This window comes from Hyaena hyaena, unplaced genomic scaffold, assembly GCF_003009895.1.
Source record: "Hyaena hyaena isolate Hyena2069 unplaced genomic scaffold, ASM300989v1 scaffold_811, whole genome shotgun sequence".
Classification (NCBI taxonomy): domain Eukaryota; kingdom Metazoa; phylum Chordata; class Mammalia; order Carnivora; family Hyaenidae; genus Hyaena; species Hyaena hyaena.
The window spans coordinates 670,305-685,864 of record NW_024081444.1 but is presented as its reverse complement, the minus strand read 5'-3'; positions in this window follow the sequence as shown (position 1 = coordinate 685,864).

Here is a 15,560-nt window from a genome sequence, read left to right as displayed (position 1 = left end):
ACCCCTCTTTGTAGTGGTTTAATGTTATAATTTCTATAGAATTTTGCATTTTACACAATGGCAATATTAAGGTTTCTTTTGTAGATGGATAAATAAACACAAAGAAGCTAAGTGTCTTTTCCAAGGTCACACAGACTCTGGAGGCATCGCCAAACTCAGGCTAATGTTTCACTCTTGTCTTTTTTAGTAAGACTTTTATTTATTTATTTATTTATTTAATTTATTTTATTTAATTTAAGTAGGCTCCATGCCCAATGTGAGGCTTGAACTCAAGGTGACCCTGAGATTAAGAGTCACATTCTCTACTGATTGAGCCCGCCAGGCACCTGTACTTCTATTCACTTTATTTTTTATTTATTTATTTATTTTTTTACAAATAGTTTATGGTCAAATTAGTTTCCACATAACACTCAGTGCTCATCCCCACAAGTGCCCTCCTCCATGCCCATCTCCCCTCCCCCCCACATCCATCAGTCCTCAGTTTTTGTCAGCATTCAAGAGTCTCTCATGGTTTGCCTCTCTCCCTTTCCCCCACCATTTCCGCCCTTCTTCTCCCCCTTGTTCCTCCGTCAAGTTCCTCCTAATCCTCCTATACGTGCAAACATATGATATTTGTCCTTCTCTGCCTGACTTATTTCGCTCAGCATAACACCCTCAAGGTCCATCCATGTTGCTACACATGGCCAGATTTCATTGTTTCTCATTGCCATGTAGTATTCCATGGTATAGATAAACCACATCTTCTTGATCCATTCATCTGTTGATGGACACTTAGGCTCTTTCCATGTTTTAGCTATTGTGGAGAGTGCTGCTATGAACATTGGGGTACATGTGCTCCTATGCCTCAGCATTTCTGTATCCCTTGGGTAAATTCCTAGCAGTGCTATTGCTGGGTCATAAGGGAGTTCTATTGTTAGTTTCCTGAGGAACCTCCACACTGTTTTCCAGAGGGGCTGTACCAGTTTACATTCCCACCAACAGTGTAGGAGGGTGCCCGTTTCTCCACATCCTCGCCAGCATCTAGAGTTCTCTGATTTGCTCATTTTAGCCACTCTGACTGGCGTGAGGTGGTATCTCAGTGTGGTTTTGATTTGTATTTCCCTGATGAGGAGGGATGCTGAGCATCGTTTCATGTGTCTGTTGGCCATCTGGATGTCCTCTTTGGAGAAGTGTCTGTTCATGTCTTCTGCCCATTTCTTCACTGGGTTGTTTGTTTTTCGGGCGTGTAGTTTGGTGAGTTCCTTATAGATTCTGGATATTAACCCTTTATCTGATATGTCATTTGCAACTATCTTTTCCCATTCCGTTGGTTGCCTATTAATTTTCTGGGTTGTTTCCTTGGCTGTGCAGAAGCTTTTAATCTTGATGAGGTCCCAACAGTTTATTTTTGCTCTTGATTCCCTTGCTTTTGGGGATGTGTCAAGTAAGAAGTTGCTGCGGTGGAGGTCAAGGAGGTTGTTTCCTGCTTTCTCCTCTAGGGTGTTGATAGTTTCCTGTCTCACGTTCAGGTCCTTTATCCATTTTGAGTTGATTTTTGTGCATGGTGTGAGAAAATGATCTAGTTTCATTCTTCTGCATGTTGCTGTCCAGTTCTCCCAACACCATCTGTTAAAAAGGCTGTCTTTTTTCCATTGGATATTCTTTCCTGCTTTGTCAAAGATCAGTTGGCTGTATACTTTTGGGTCCACTTCTGAGTTCTCAATTCTGTTCCATTGGTCTATGTGTCTGTTTTTGTGCCAATACCATACTGTCTTGAGGATGACAGCTTTGTAGTAGAGGCTGAAGTCTGGGATGGTGATACCTCCCGTTTTGGTTTTATTTTTCAGTATTACTTTGGCTATTCGGGGTCTTTTGTGGTTCCATACAAATTTTTGGATAGTTTGTTCTAGTTTTGAGAAGTATGCTGGTGCAATTTTGATTGGAATTGCATTGAATGTGTAGAGTGCTTTAGGTAGTAATGACATCTTAACTATATTTATTCTTCCTATCCATGAGCATGGAATGTTTTTCCATTTCTTTGTGTCTTCTTCAATTTCCTTCATAAGTTTTCTATAGTTTTCATCATACAGATCTCTTGTATCCTTGGTTAGGTTTATTCCGAGGTATTTTATGGTTTTTTGTGCAATTGTGAATGGGATCAGTTTCTTGATTTCTCTTTCTGTTGCTTCATTATTGGTGTATAAAAATGCAACCGATTTCTGTACGTTGATTTTGTACCCTGCAACTTGGCTGAATTCTTGGATCAGTTCTAGTAGGCTTCTGGTGGAGTCTGTCGGGTTTTCTATGTAGAGTATCATGTCATCTGCGAAGAGTGAAAGTTTGACTTCCTCTTTGCCAATTCTGATGCCTTTGATTTCCTTTTGTTGTCTGATGGCTGATGCTAGGACTTCCAGCACTATGTTAAACAACAGTGGTGAGAGTGGACATCCCTGTCGTGTTCCTGATCTCAGGGGGAAAGCTCTCAGTTTTTCCCCGTTGAGGATGATGTTAGCTGAAGGCTTCTCATAGATGGCTTTGATGATGTTTAAGTAGGTTCCTTCTATCCCAACTTTCTCGAGAGTCTTTATTAAGAAGGGATGCTGTATTTTGTCAAATGCTTTTTCTGCATCTATTGACAGGATCATATGGTTTTTATCTTTTCTTTTATTGATATGATGGATCACATTGATTGATTTGCGAATGTTGAACCAGCCCTGTAACCCAGGAATGAATCCCACTTGATCTTGGTGGATGATTCTTTTGATATGCTGCTGGATTCGATTTGCAAGGATCTTGTTGAGAATTTTTGCATCCGTATTCATCAAGGATATTGGCCTATAGTTCTCTTTTTTTGCTGGATCTCTGTCTGGCTTGGGAATCAGAGTGATGCTGGCTTCATAAAATGAGTCCGGGAGTTTTCCTTCGACTTCTATTTTTTGGAATAGCTTGAGAAGAATTGGGATTAATTCTGTTTTAAATGTCTGGTAGAATTCCCCAGGGAAACCATCAGGTCCAGGGCTCTTATTTGTTGGGAGATTTTTGATCACTGATTCGATTTCTTCACTCGTTATGGGTCTGTTCAGGTTTTCTATTTCTTCCCGTGTGAATTTTGGTAGTGAGTGTGTGTTTAGGAATTTGTCCATTTCTTCTAAGTTGTCCAATTTGTTGGCATATAATTTTTCATAGTATTCCCTGATAATTGCTTGTATTTCTGAGGGGTTGGTTGTAATAAGTCCATTTTCATTCATAATTTTGTCTATTTGGGTGCTCTCTCTTTTCTTTTTGATAAGCCTGGCTAGAGGTTTGTCAATTTTGTTTACTTTTTCAAAAAACCAACTCTTGGTTTCATTGATCTGTTCAATTGTTTCTTTGGTCTCTATGTTGTTTATTTCTGCTCTAATTTTTACTATTTCTCTTCTTCTACTGGGTTTAGGGCGTTCTTGTTGCTCTGCCTCTAGCTCCTTTAGGTGAGCTGTTAGATTTTGGACTTGTGCTTTTTCTAATCTCTTGAAATAGGCCTGGAGAGCAATGTACTTTCCTCTTAGGACTGCCTTGGCCGCATCCCATAGATTTTGAATTGTTGTGTTTTCATTTTCATTTGTTTCCATATATTTTTTAATTTCCTCTCTAATTGCCTGATTGGCCCATTCATTCTTTAGAAGGGTGTTCTTTAACCTCCATGTTTTTGGCGGTTTTCCAGACTTCTTCCTGTAATTGATTTCAAGTTTCAAAGCATTGTGATCTGACAGTGTGCATGGTATGATCTCTATTCTTTTATATTTATTGAGGGCTGCTTTATGTCCCAGTATGTGATCTATCTTGGAGAATGTGCCATGCGCACTTGAGAAGAAAGTAAATTCCCTGGCCTCAGGATGTAAAGTTCTAAATATATCCGTCAGATCCATCTGGTCCAATGTGTCTTTCAAGTCCATTATTTCTTTAGTGATTTTCTGTCTGGTTGACCTATCCATTGCTGTAAGCGGAGTATTAAAGTCCCCTGCTATTAGCACATTCTTATCTATAAGCTTGTTTCTGTTTGTGATTAATTGTTTTAGATATTTAGGTGCTCCCATATTCGGTGCGTAGACATTTATGATTGTTAGTTCTTCCTGATGGATGGACCCTGTAATTATTATGTAGTGCCCTTCTTCATCTCTTGTGATTGTCTTTAATTTAAAGTCCAGTTTGTCTGATATAAGTATCGCTACTCCGGCTTTCTTTTGATTTCCTGTAGCATGATATATATTTCTCCATCCCCTTACTTTTAATCTGAGTAGTAAGACTTTATATGATCTCTAAAGCAGAGTCCATTTTACTGCGAGAGGAAAGAATATGGTGTTTAATGCCCAAGTAAGTAATTTGCTCAATAGCTTTGCAGAATGTTCATGAAGGATGAATACTTTCCAGCTGCAGGAAAGGGTAGAAAGAATAAAAATGACAAAAAATCTTTTTCTCTATTCCTATTAGGGTTTGGGTATGAATGAACTGGCATTTTTTTTTAATTAAAACTTTTCCTTTTGAATTAACTCATAGTAGGTTCACTTGCAGTTGTAAAATAATAATGCAAAAAATCTTTTGTAACTATTACCAAGTTTCCCCCAATGGTAACATTTTACAAAATTGTAGAATAATGTTGCAACTAAGATATTGACATTGATACAAAGTACAGATTGTTTCCATCTCCACAAATATTCTTCCATTTTCCCTTTTGGGGCACCTGGGTGGCTCAGTTGGTTAGGTGCCAGACTCCAGCTCAGGACATGATCTTGTAGTTTGTGTGTTCAAGCCCTACATTGGGCTCTTTGCTGTCTGCTCAGAGCCTGCTTCAGATTCCCTGTCCCCCTGTCTCTCTGCCCCTCCTTTGCTCTCTCTTTCTCTCTCAAAGATAAATATTTTTTAAACAAGAGAGAATTTTAGCTGTGCCTACCAACTTTTCCTATGTATCCACCTGAAGGGAGGCAACCACTAATCAGCTCTTCATTTCTATAATTTTGCTACTTCAAGAATGTTATAAAAATGGGATGTTATGGTGTATAATTTGTTTTTCACTCAAGAGTAACTCTCTGGAGATTTATACAGCTTGTGTGTATCAATAGCTTATTGCTTTTTATTACCGAGTGGTGTTACATGGTGTGAACATACCATTGTGTGTGAATCATTCACCCAATGAAGGATATCTGGGGTGTTTCCCACTTTGGGCTATTATAAATAAGGTTGTACATTTATGTACATGTTTCTTTTTGTGTGAATCTAAATCCTCATTTCTCTAGAAATGCCCAGGAGAGCAGTTGCTAGGTTGCATACTAGTTCCATATTCATTTATTTTATTGTCAAGCTATTTTCCAGAGTGACTATCATTTTATATTTTCACCAGCAATGTGTGAGTGATCCAGTTTCATGGCATTCTTGACAGCATTTAGTGTTACTATGATTTTTTAATTTTCTTTTAATTAACCATCTTGATAAGTGTGTAATAATATCTCATTTTAATTTGCATTCCCATACTGGCTAATGAAGCTGGACATTTTTCTTGTGTGCTTATTTGTCATCTGTATACCTTCTTCAATGAATAGTCTTTTCATGAGTTTTGCCCATGTTCTTATAAATTTTTTCTTTTTTACTGCTAAATTTTGAGAGTTCTTTAATACTCTCTATTTCTTAAATATCCTTTGTCAGATATGTGGCCTACAAATATTTCTTCCCCATCTGTAGCTTGTCTTTTCATCTTTGATCAGTGTTTTTCACAGAGGAAAAGTTGTTAATTTTGTTGAAGTCCAATTTATCATTTTTTCTCTTGTTGATTGTGCTTTTTCCAATCAAGTTTAACAATTCTTTCCTGAATACTAGATCATGAATACTTTCTCGTATGTTTTCCTTCAATTTTTGGTTTTAATTTCATGATATTTTTTTCTTAAGTTTTGTAGAAGGTGTGACCCTTAGGTTTAGGATCATTTTTTTCTTTTTTTGGTCTATGGATACCCAATTATTCCAGCTCAATTTGTTGATAAGCTATTTCTAGGGCATTCGTTTGCTTTTGCACCTTTGTCAGAGATCAGTTGGACAGATTGATTGGGTCTACTTCTGGGTTGTCTATTCTGTCTCATAGATTTCTGTATCTATCCCTTAACCAATGCCAGACAGTCTTGATTGCTATAGTTATATATAAGTCTTGAAATTGAGTACTGATTATCCCACCTTATTCTTTTTCAAAATTGTAGCTGTTCTACTTCTTTTGCCTTTTCATATTTATTTAAGTGATCTTGTTCATATCTGCAAAAAGTTTTGCGGCGATTATGGTAGGAATTATGTTAATCCTGTATATTGATTTTGGTAGCTTTACTTTTTGAGTTTTCCAGTCCATCCACACTATTCATTTATTTCTCTGTTTGTTCAAATTATCTTTTATTTCTTTTATCAGCATTTTATAATTTCTGCTGTAAAAGTCTTATACATGTTTTCTTACATTTACACTTAAGCATTTCTCTTTTTTAGACTGAATGTAAATGGCATTGTATTTTAATTGTAAGGCATATGTATTTAATGCTAGTATATAGAAATACAATCAATTTCTTTATTTTGTATCCAGTGACATTGTTGCACTCACTTACTAGTTCCAGAAGTTTACCGTTTTTCTTTTCTTTGGGTTTTCTATGTAGACCACCATGTCATCTGCAAATAAGGACAGTTTTGCTCTTTCTTCTCTGATCTGTGTGCCTTTATTTCCTTTTCTTGCCTGGTTGCACTGGCTGGAACTTCAGCACTATGTTGAATAAGAGTGGCTATCTTTGCCTTGTCCATAGTCTTAGGAAGAAAGCATTCAGTCATTTATTACTAAGCATAATATTAACGGCAAGGTTTTTCTGATATTCCTGAATCAAGTAGAGGAAGTTTCTCTCTATTCCTATTTTTCTGAGCTTTAAAAAAAAATCATGAACAGGCATTTGGATTGAATTTTATCAACTGCTCTTTTTATTTTTTTATACTTAAATGTTTATAGCAACTTTATTCATAACAGAAAGAAAGAATAAAACCCTGGAAATAATCCAAATAGTTGGACTAGTTTTATCCATGAAACAGAATACTAATCAACAATATAAAGGAACAAATTATTGGCAGGTACAACAGCATGGGTGGACACAAAATCTTTATGCTAAGTGGCCAAACACAAAAAAACCTGCCTCCTGTGTGCTTCCATTTATATGAATTTTCTAGAACAGGCAGTGGTTATATCAGGGGTTGCTAAGGGCCCCAAGTGGGAGATAGGGTAGAGGCATGATTGCACATGAATACCAAGGAGACTTTTGTGTGATAGAAATGTTCTATTTCATGATTGTTGTGGCATTTACATAACTATACATTTCCCAGAACTCATCTAACTGTAAAATTAAAATTGGCAATTTTTATTATATATAAATTATGCTTCATTCTAGGTTATTTTAAAAAGTACTAATTTCCAGGGGCTCCTGGGTGGCTTAGTCAGTTAAGCGTCCGACTTTCGCTCAGGTCAACTGCTCTTTTTAAATTAATTAATACAATCAGGATTTTCTTTGTTTAGTCTGTGAATATGGTGGATTGCAATGATTGATTTTCATATACTGAACCACTATTGGATCCTTGAGGTAAGGCCCATTTGGTCATTGAATATAATTCTTTTTCCGTATTACAGAATTCTTCTTGATAATATTTTGTTAAGGATTTTTACACCTATATTCATGAAAGATATTAGTTTGTAGTCTCTCAGCCCACCCCCCCCCTTTGAACCGTGTTTGTCTAATTTTGAATTTGGAAGTATTCCCTTCTCTTCTATTTTTTGGGATGATTCTGTAGAATTGGTAATTCTTATATCTATGCTTGGTAGAATTCTTCAGTGACATCATCTGGACCTGCAGATTTTTTTTTTTTTGAGAGCTGTTAATTATGAATTCAATTTTTAAAATACTTGTAGGGCTCTTCAAATGATCTATTTGGTATTGAGTGAGTTGTTGTAGTTTGTATTTTCCAAGGAATTCTTCCATTCCACCTAATTTGCCAAATTTATGTGTGTAGACCTGTTGATGGTATTTATTCCCTTCTTATCCCTTCATGTCTGCAGGGAAAATGTCCTTCCTGATACTGATGTGTTTTTTTTTGTTGTTGTTTGTTTGTTCTCCAAATTTTTTTTTTTACAAATAGTTTATTGTCAAGTTGGTTTCCATATAACATCCAGTGCTCATCACCACAAGTGCCCTCCTCCATGCCCATCTCCCTCCTCCCCACATCCGTCAGTCCTCAGTTTGTTCTCAGCATTCAAGAGTCTTTCATGGTTTGCCTCTCTCCCTTTCCCCCACCATTTCCCCCCTTCTTCTCCCCCTTGGTCCTCCGTTAAGTTCCTCCAAATCCTCCTATACATGCAAACATATGGTATTTGTCCTTCTCTGCCTGATACTGATGTTTTGTGTTTTCTCTTTTTAAAATAAGTTTTGCTAGAGGTTTGCCAATTTTATTGATCTTTTCAAAATATCAACTCTTTGTTTTATTGATATTATCTGTTATTTTTGTTTTCACTTTTAGTGAGTTTTGCTTACTATTATTTTCTTCTTTTGACAGCTTTTAGTTTCTGTTGTTCTTTTTCTAGGTTCTTGAGGTGAGAGATTAACTTTGCTTTTTTCTAATGTATGCATTTAGTGGTATAAATTTCCCTTCTCCACTGCTTTAGCTCAGTCCCACAAATTTTGATATGTTATATTTTCAATTTCACTGGATTCAATGTATGTTTTAATTTCCTTTGAGTTTTTCTTCCTCCCTTCCTTCCTCTCTGCTTCCCTTCCTCTCTCTCTGTCTTCCCCTCCCTCTCTCCCTTCCTTCCTTCCTTTCTTTCTCTTGAGTTTTTATAGGTGTTTCAGAGGGTTTTTAGTTTCCATTTGATTGGATATTCTGTTGTTGATTTCTGGTTTGTTAACACTGTGGTCAAGGAATGATTGATTTTAATTCTTTAAAATTTGTAAAGTTTTAATTTAATTTAATTTTTTAATGCCACAGGATGTGGTCTGTTTTGGTGTGTTTTCTTTGAGTTCTTGAAAAAAATATGTATTCTGCTGTTGTTGGGAGGCGTATTCTACAAATGTTGAATAGAACCTGTTTACTAATAGTGTTGCTGATTAGTACATATTCTGGTTGATTTTCTGTCTAATTCTTTTAACAATTGCTGAGAGAAAGGTGTTGAAGTCTCCTATTATAATTATGGGTTTATTTCCTCTTCCAATGCTGTTGGTTTTGCTTCACATATTTTGAGGTGTTGTTTGGAGTACATATATTTAAGGTTTCTGTGTTTCCTTGGTGAATGACCCTTTTCAATTATATATCTTTTTTGTCCTGATAATTTTCTTTATTCTGAAGCCCACTTTTTTAGATATTAATATATTCTTTCTTACAATCTTTTGACCATAGTTTGAATGGTGTGTCTTTTCCATACTTTTACTTTCAACTTGCGTAAATCACTATGTTTGAAGTGAGTTTCTTGGGGGTAACATAGAGTTGATTTGTATTATATTATATTATACATTTATATTTAAAGTACTTACTAATATCTTGGGGGCTAATCTTGTCATTATATTCTTTTTATTTCTGTTTGTTCTTTCTGGTTTCTATTTCTCTATTTTCTTTTTCTTTCTTTCCTGTTGTTGAACAATACTTTTTAGAATTCAATTTTGAAATGTCTAGGGAATTTTGAGGCATCTCCTTATATAGTGCTTACAGTGTTTTGCTGTAGGTATTACATTATATATCTTATCACAATGTATTTGGGCTGTCATTTTGCCAGTTGGAAAGACTTGTAGAAATTTTACTTCCAAGCACTTTACCTTCCCATTTTTAAAAATTTTTATTTATTTATTTTTTAAATAGTTTATTGTCAAGTTGGCTTCCATATAACACCCAGTGCTTATTCCAACAAGTGCCCTCCCCCATGTCCAACACCCCCTTCCCCTCCCCCAACACCCATCAGCCCTCAGTTTGTTCTCAGCATTCAAAAGTCCCTCATGGTTTGCCTCACTCCCTCTTCCTAACTATTTTTCCCCTTCTTCTCCCACACAGTCCTCCATTAAGTTCCTCCTAATCCTCCTATATGTGCAAACATACGGTATGTGTCCTTCTTTGCCTGACTTATTTCGCTCAGCCTAACACTCTCAAGTTCCATCCATGTTGCTACACATGGCCAGATTTTATTCGTTCTCATTGCCATGTAGTAGTCCATGGTATAAATATACCACATCTTCTTGATCCATTCATCCGTTGATGGACACTTAGGTTCTTTCCATGTTTTGGCTCTTGTGAAGAGTGCTGCTATAAACATTGGGGTACATGTGCCCCTGTGCATCAGCCACTCCTGTATCCCTTTGGTAAATTCCTAGCAGTGCTATTGCTGGGTCATAAGGGAGTTCTATTGTTCATTTTTGAAGAACCTCCTCACTGTTTTCCAGAGGGGCTGTACCAGTTTACATTCCCACCAACAGTGTAGGAGGGACACGTTTCTCCACATCCTTGCCAGAATCTAGAGTCCTCTGATTTGCTCATTTTAGTCACACTGACTGGTGTGAGGTGATATCTCAGTGTGGTTTTGATTTGTACTTTCCTGATGATGAGGGACGCTGAGCATCATTTCCTGTGTCTGTTGGCCATCTGGATGTCCTCTTTGGAGAAGTGTCTGTTCACGTCTTCTGCCCATTTCTTCACTGGGTTGTTTGTTTTTTGGGTGTGGAGTTTGGTGAGTTCCGTATAAATTTTGGATACTAGCCCTTTATCTGATATGTTATTTGCAACTATCTTTTCCCATTCCATCAGTTGCCTATTAGTTTTATGGATTGTGTCTTTTGCCATGCAGAAGCTTTTTATCTTGATGAGGTGCCAATAGTTCATTTTTGCTTTTGATTCCCTTGTCTTTGAGGATGTGTCAAGAAATTGCTGCGGTCGAGGTCAAGGGGGTTGCTTTCTGCTTTCTCCTCTAGAGTTTTGATGGCTTCCTGTCTCACATTCAGGTCTTTTTGAGTTTATTTTTGTGTGTGGTGTGAGAAAGTGATCTAGTTTCATTCTTCGTCATGTTGCTATCCAATTCTCCCAGCACCGTCTGTTAAAGAGGCTGTCTTTTTTCCATTGGATACTCTTTCCCGCTTTGTCAAAGATTAGTTGGCCATACATTTGTGTTCTCAATTCTGTTCCATTGGTCTATGTGTCTGTTTTTGTGCCAATACCATACTGTCTTGATGATGACAGCTTTGTAGTAGAGGCTAAAGTCTGGGATGGTGATGACTCCCATTTCGGTTTACTTCTTCAATATGACTTTGGCTATTTGGGGTCTTTCGTGGTTCCATACAAATTTTAGGATAGCTTGTTCTAGTTTTGAGAAGTATGCTGGTTCAATTTTGGTTGGGATTGCATTGAATGTGTAGACTGCTTTGGGTAGTAATGACATTTTAACTATATTTATTCTTCCAATCCATGAGCATGGAATGTTTTTNTATAAAAATGCAACCGGTTTCTGTACATTGATTTTGTACTCTGCAACTTTGCTGAATTCCTGGATCAGTTCTTGTAGGCTTCTGGTGGAGTCTGTCGGGATTTTTTTTCTTTTTTATGTACAGTATCATGCTGTCTGCGAAAAGTGAAAGTTTGACTTCTTCTTTGCCAATTCTGATGGCTTGTATTTCCTTTTGTTGTCTAATGGCTGATGCTAGGACTTCCAGCACTATGTCAAACAACAGTGGTGAGAGTGGACAGCCCTGTCATGTTCCTGATCTCAGGGGGAAAGCTCTCAGTTTTTCCCCATTGAGGATGATATTAACTGAGGGCTTCTCATAAATGACTTTTAAGTAAGTTCCTTCTATCCTTTCTCGAGGGTCTTTATTAAGAAGGGATGCTATATTTTGTCAAATGCTTTTTCTGCATCTATCGACAGGATCAGATGGTTGTTATCTTTTCTCTTGTTAATGTGATGTATCACATTGATTTGCGAGTATTGAACGAGCCCTGTAACCCAGGAATGAATCCTACTTGATCATGGTGGATAATTCTTTTTATGTGCTGTTGGATTCGATTTGCAAGGATCTTGTTGAGGATTTTTGCATCTGTATTCATCAAGGATATTGGCCTGTAGTTCTCTTTTTTTGCTGGGTCTGTGTCTGGCTTGGGAATCAGAGTGATGCTGGCTTCATAAAATGAGTCTGGAAGTTTTCCTTTGATTTCTATTTTTTGGAATAGCTTGAGAAGTATGGGTATTAATTCTGTTTTAAATGTCTGGTAGAATTCTCCAGGGAAGCCATCAGGCCCAGGGCCATTATTTGTTGGGAGATTTTTGATAACTGAATCAATTTCTTCACTAGTTATGGGTCTGTTCAGATCTTCTATCTCTTCCCGTGTGAATATTGGTAGTGAGTGTGTGTTCAAGAATTTGTCCATTTCTTCTAAATTGTCCAATTTATTGGCATATAATTTTTCATAGCATTCCCTGACAATTGCTTGTATTTCTGAGGTGTTAATTGTAATGTGTCCATTTTCATTCATGATTTTGTCTATTTGGGTGCTCTTTCTTTTCTTTTGAGAAGCCTGGCTAAAGGTTTGTCAATTTTGTTTATTTTTTTCAAAAAACCAACTCTTGGTTTTATTGATCTGTTCAACTGTTTTTTTATTTTTTTTTGTTTTTTTTATTGTTTATTTCTGCCCTGATTTTTATTATTTCTCTTCTTCTACTGGGTTTGGGGTGCTCTTGTTGCTCTCCCTCTAGTCCCTTTAGGTGAGCTGTTAGATTTTTACTTGTGCTTTTTCTAATTTCTTGAAATAGGCCTGGAGTGCCTGTCCTCTTAGGTCTGCCTTTGCCACATCCCAAAGAGTTTGGATTGTTGTATTTTCATTTTCATTTTCATGTTTCCATATATTTTTAGTTTCTTCTCTAATTGCCTGACTGGCCCATTCATTCTTTAGTAAGGTGTTCCTTAACCTCCATGTTTTTGGAGGTTTTCCAGACTTCTTCCTGTGATTGATTTCAAGTTTCATAGATTAATTGTGGTCTGAAAGTGTGCATGGTATGATCTCAATTCTTTTATATTTATTAAGGGCTGTTTTATGTCCCAGTTTGTGATCTATCTTGGAGAATGTGCCATGCGCATTTGAGAAGAAAGTGAATTCCATATCCTCAGGATGTAGAGTTCTAAATATATCTGTCAAATCAATCTGGTCCAATGTGTCATTCAAGTCCATTGTTTCTTTGGTGATTTTCTATTTAGTTGATCTATCCATTGCTATAAGTGGAGTATTAAAGTCCCTTGCTATTAGCACATTCTTATCCATAAGATTGTTTCTGCATGTGATTAATTGTTTTATGTATTTAAGTGCCTCCAAATTCGGTACATATACATTTATAATTGTTAGCACTTCCTGATGTATAGACCCTGTAATTACTATATAGTGCCCTTCTTCATCCCTTGCTACTGCCTTTACTTTAAAGTCCAGTTTGTCTGATATAAGTATAGCTACTCCAGCTTTCTTTTGACTTCCAGTAGCATGATAGATATTTCTCCATCCCCTTCCTTTTAATCTGAAGGTGTCCTTCGGTCTAAAATGAGTTTCTTGTAGACAGCAAATTGATGGATTTTGTTTTTTTTTTTTTTTTTATCCATTCTGCTACCCTGTGTCTTCTGATTGGAGCATTTAGCCCACTTACATTCAGTGTTATTATTGAAAAAATGGGTTTAGAGTCATTGTGTTCTTTGTAGGATTCATGCTTGTGGTGGTGTCTCTGGTATCTTGTGTTCCTTGCAACATTTCCCTCATAGAGTCCCCCCTCAGGATTCCTTGTAGGGCTGATTTAGTGGTGACAAATTCTTTCAATTTTTGTTTATTTGGAAAGACTTTTATCTCTCCTTGTATTCTGAATGACAGGCTTTCTGGATAGAGGATTCTTGGCTGCATATTTTTTCTGTTCATTACATTGAAGATTTCCTGCCATTCTTTTCTTGCCTGCCAAGTTTCAGTAGATAGGTCTGTCACTACTCTGATAAGTTTCCCTTTGCATGTTTCCCTGGGGCCCTTTTCTCCCTAGCTGCTTTCAGAATTCTCTATTTGTCCTTATATTTTGCCAGTTACACTATGATATGTTGTGCAGAAGATCGATTCAATTTACATCTGAGGGGAGTTCTCTGTGCCTCTTGGATTTCAATGTCTGTTTCCTTCCGCAGATTGGGAAAGTTCTATGCTATAATTTGTTCAAGGACTCCTTCAGCGCCTTTCCCTCTGTCTTCCTTTCCTGGAATTCCTATGATATGGATATTGTTTCATTTGATTGTATAGCTGAGCTCTTGAACTCTATTTTCATATTCCTGGATCAGTTTATCTCTCTTTTTCTCAGCTTCCTCTTTTTCTATAATTGTGTCTTCTAATTCACCTATTCTCCTCTCTGCCTCTTCAATCCGTGCATTGGATGCCTCCATTTTATTATGCATCTCATATATAGCATTTTTTAATTCATCACAACTATTTTTAAGCTATATAGTCTTTGTAGCAATAGTTTCTCTGATGTCTTCCATGCTTTTTTCAAGCCCAGCGATTAATTTTATGATTATTGTTCTAAATTCTTGTTCAGTTATGTTGCTTATATCTGTTTTGAGCACATCTTTAGCTATCATTTCTTCCTGGAATTTCTTTGGAGGAGAGTTCTTCCATTTCATCATTTTGGTCAGCTTTCTATCTCTTGTTAGTTTTAAAAGCTTGTTATGCACTCTGCACCTGTGAGTACTGCTGTATTAAAGAAGGCTCTTTTACTGTCCAGGGCCTGTCTGTTCAGGGAGTTTTCTTTGAATGGTGTCTCTTGGTCTCTCTTGTTGAGACCTTGGTTATTTTATTTCCCTACTCATAGTGGCATTTGGGACTCCCCACACTATGTACTTTGGCTTGTTTCTTGAGGTAGCTCTGGTAAAGAAAACAGACAGACAAACACACAGGGAACAAAGGCACACAAACACACAGACAAATCCAACAAGCACGCGAACCGAAAGGGAAAAAGAAAAAGAAAAAAAAGGAAGGGACAAAAAAAAAAGAGGAAGGAGGGAAGACACATAATAAAAATAAAAATAAATAAAAAAGAAGAAAAGAAAAGAGAAAAGAAAAAACTGAAAAGACAAAGGACAGTCTAAAAGCATAAAACCAGAATTCCCAGCTACAAATAAAAAGCCGGGTGTATGCAGTGCTGGTGGAAGAGCAAATACAAAGAGAAATGACAGGGTGGGTAGAAGCGAAATTGGAAATAAATGACCAGGCAGAGAGACTAAGAGGCTTGATTCAGAGGGAGAAAGAGGAGAATATGGTTAGAGGCGAGGAGAAAGAAATGAAGATAATGTTACTCAGAGAAACTATATAGTCTGATTACTCCAGAGAGAGAGAGAGAGAGAGAGGGAGGGAGAAAAAGGCAGCGGTGGAGATGTAGAATGTACATCTAGAGAATGGATTAAATGTGACTGTTTAAGCAAAGTAGTGACCAGAGTTTCCTGTTCAGCAGAATGGAGGGTTACAATGAGACAAGGGAGAATCTATCTGAATAGAAAGAATTGATCTATAAT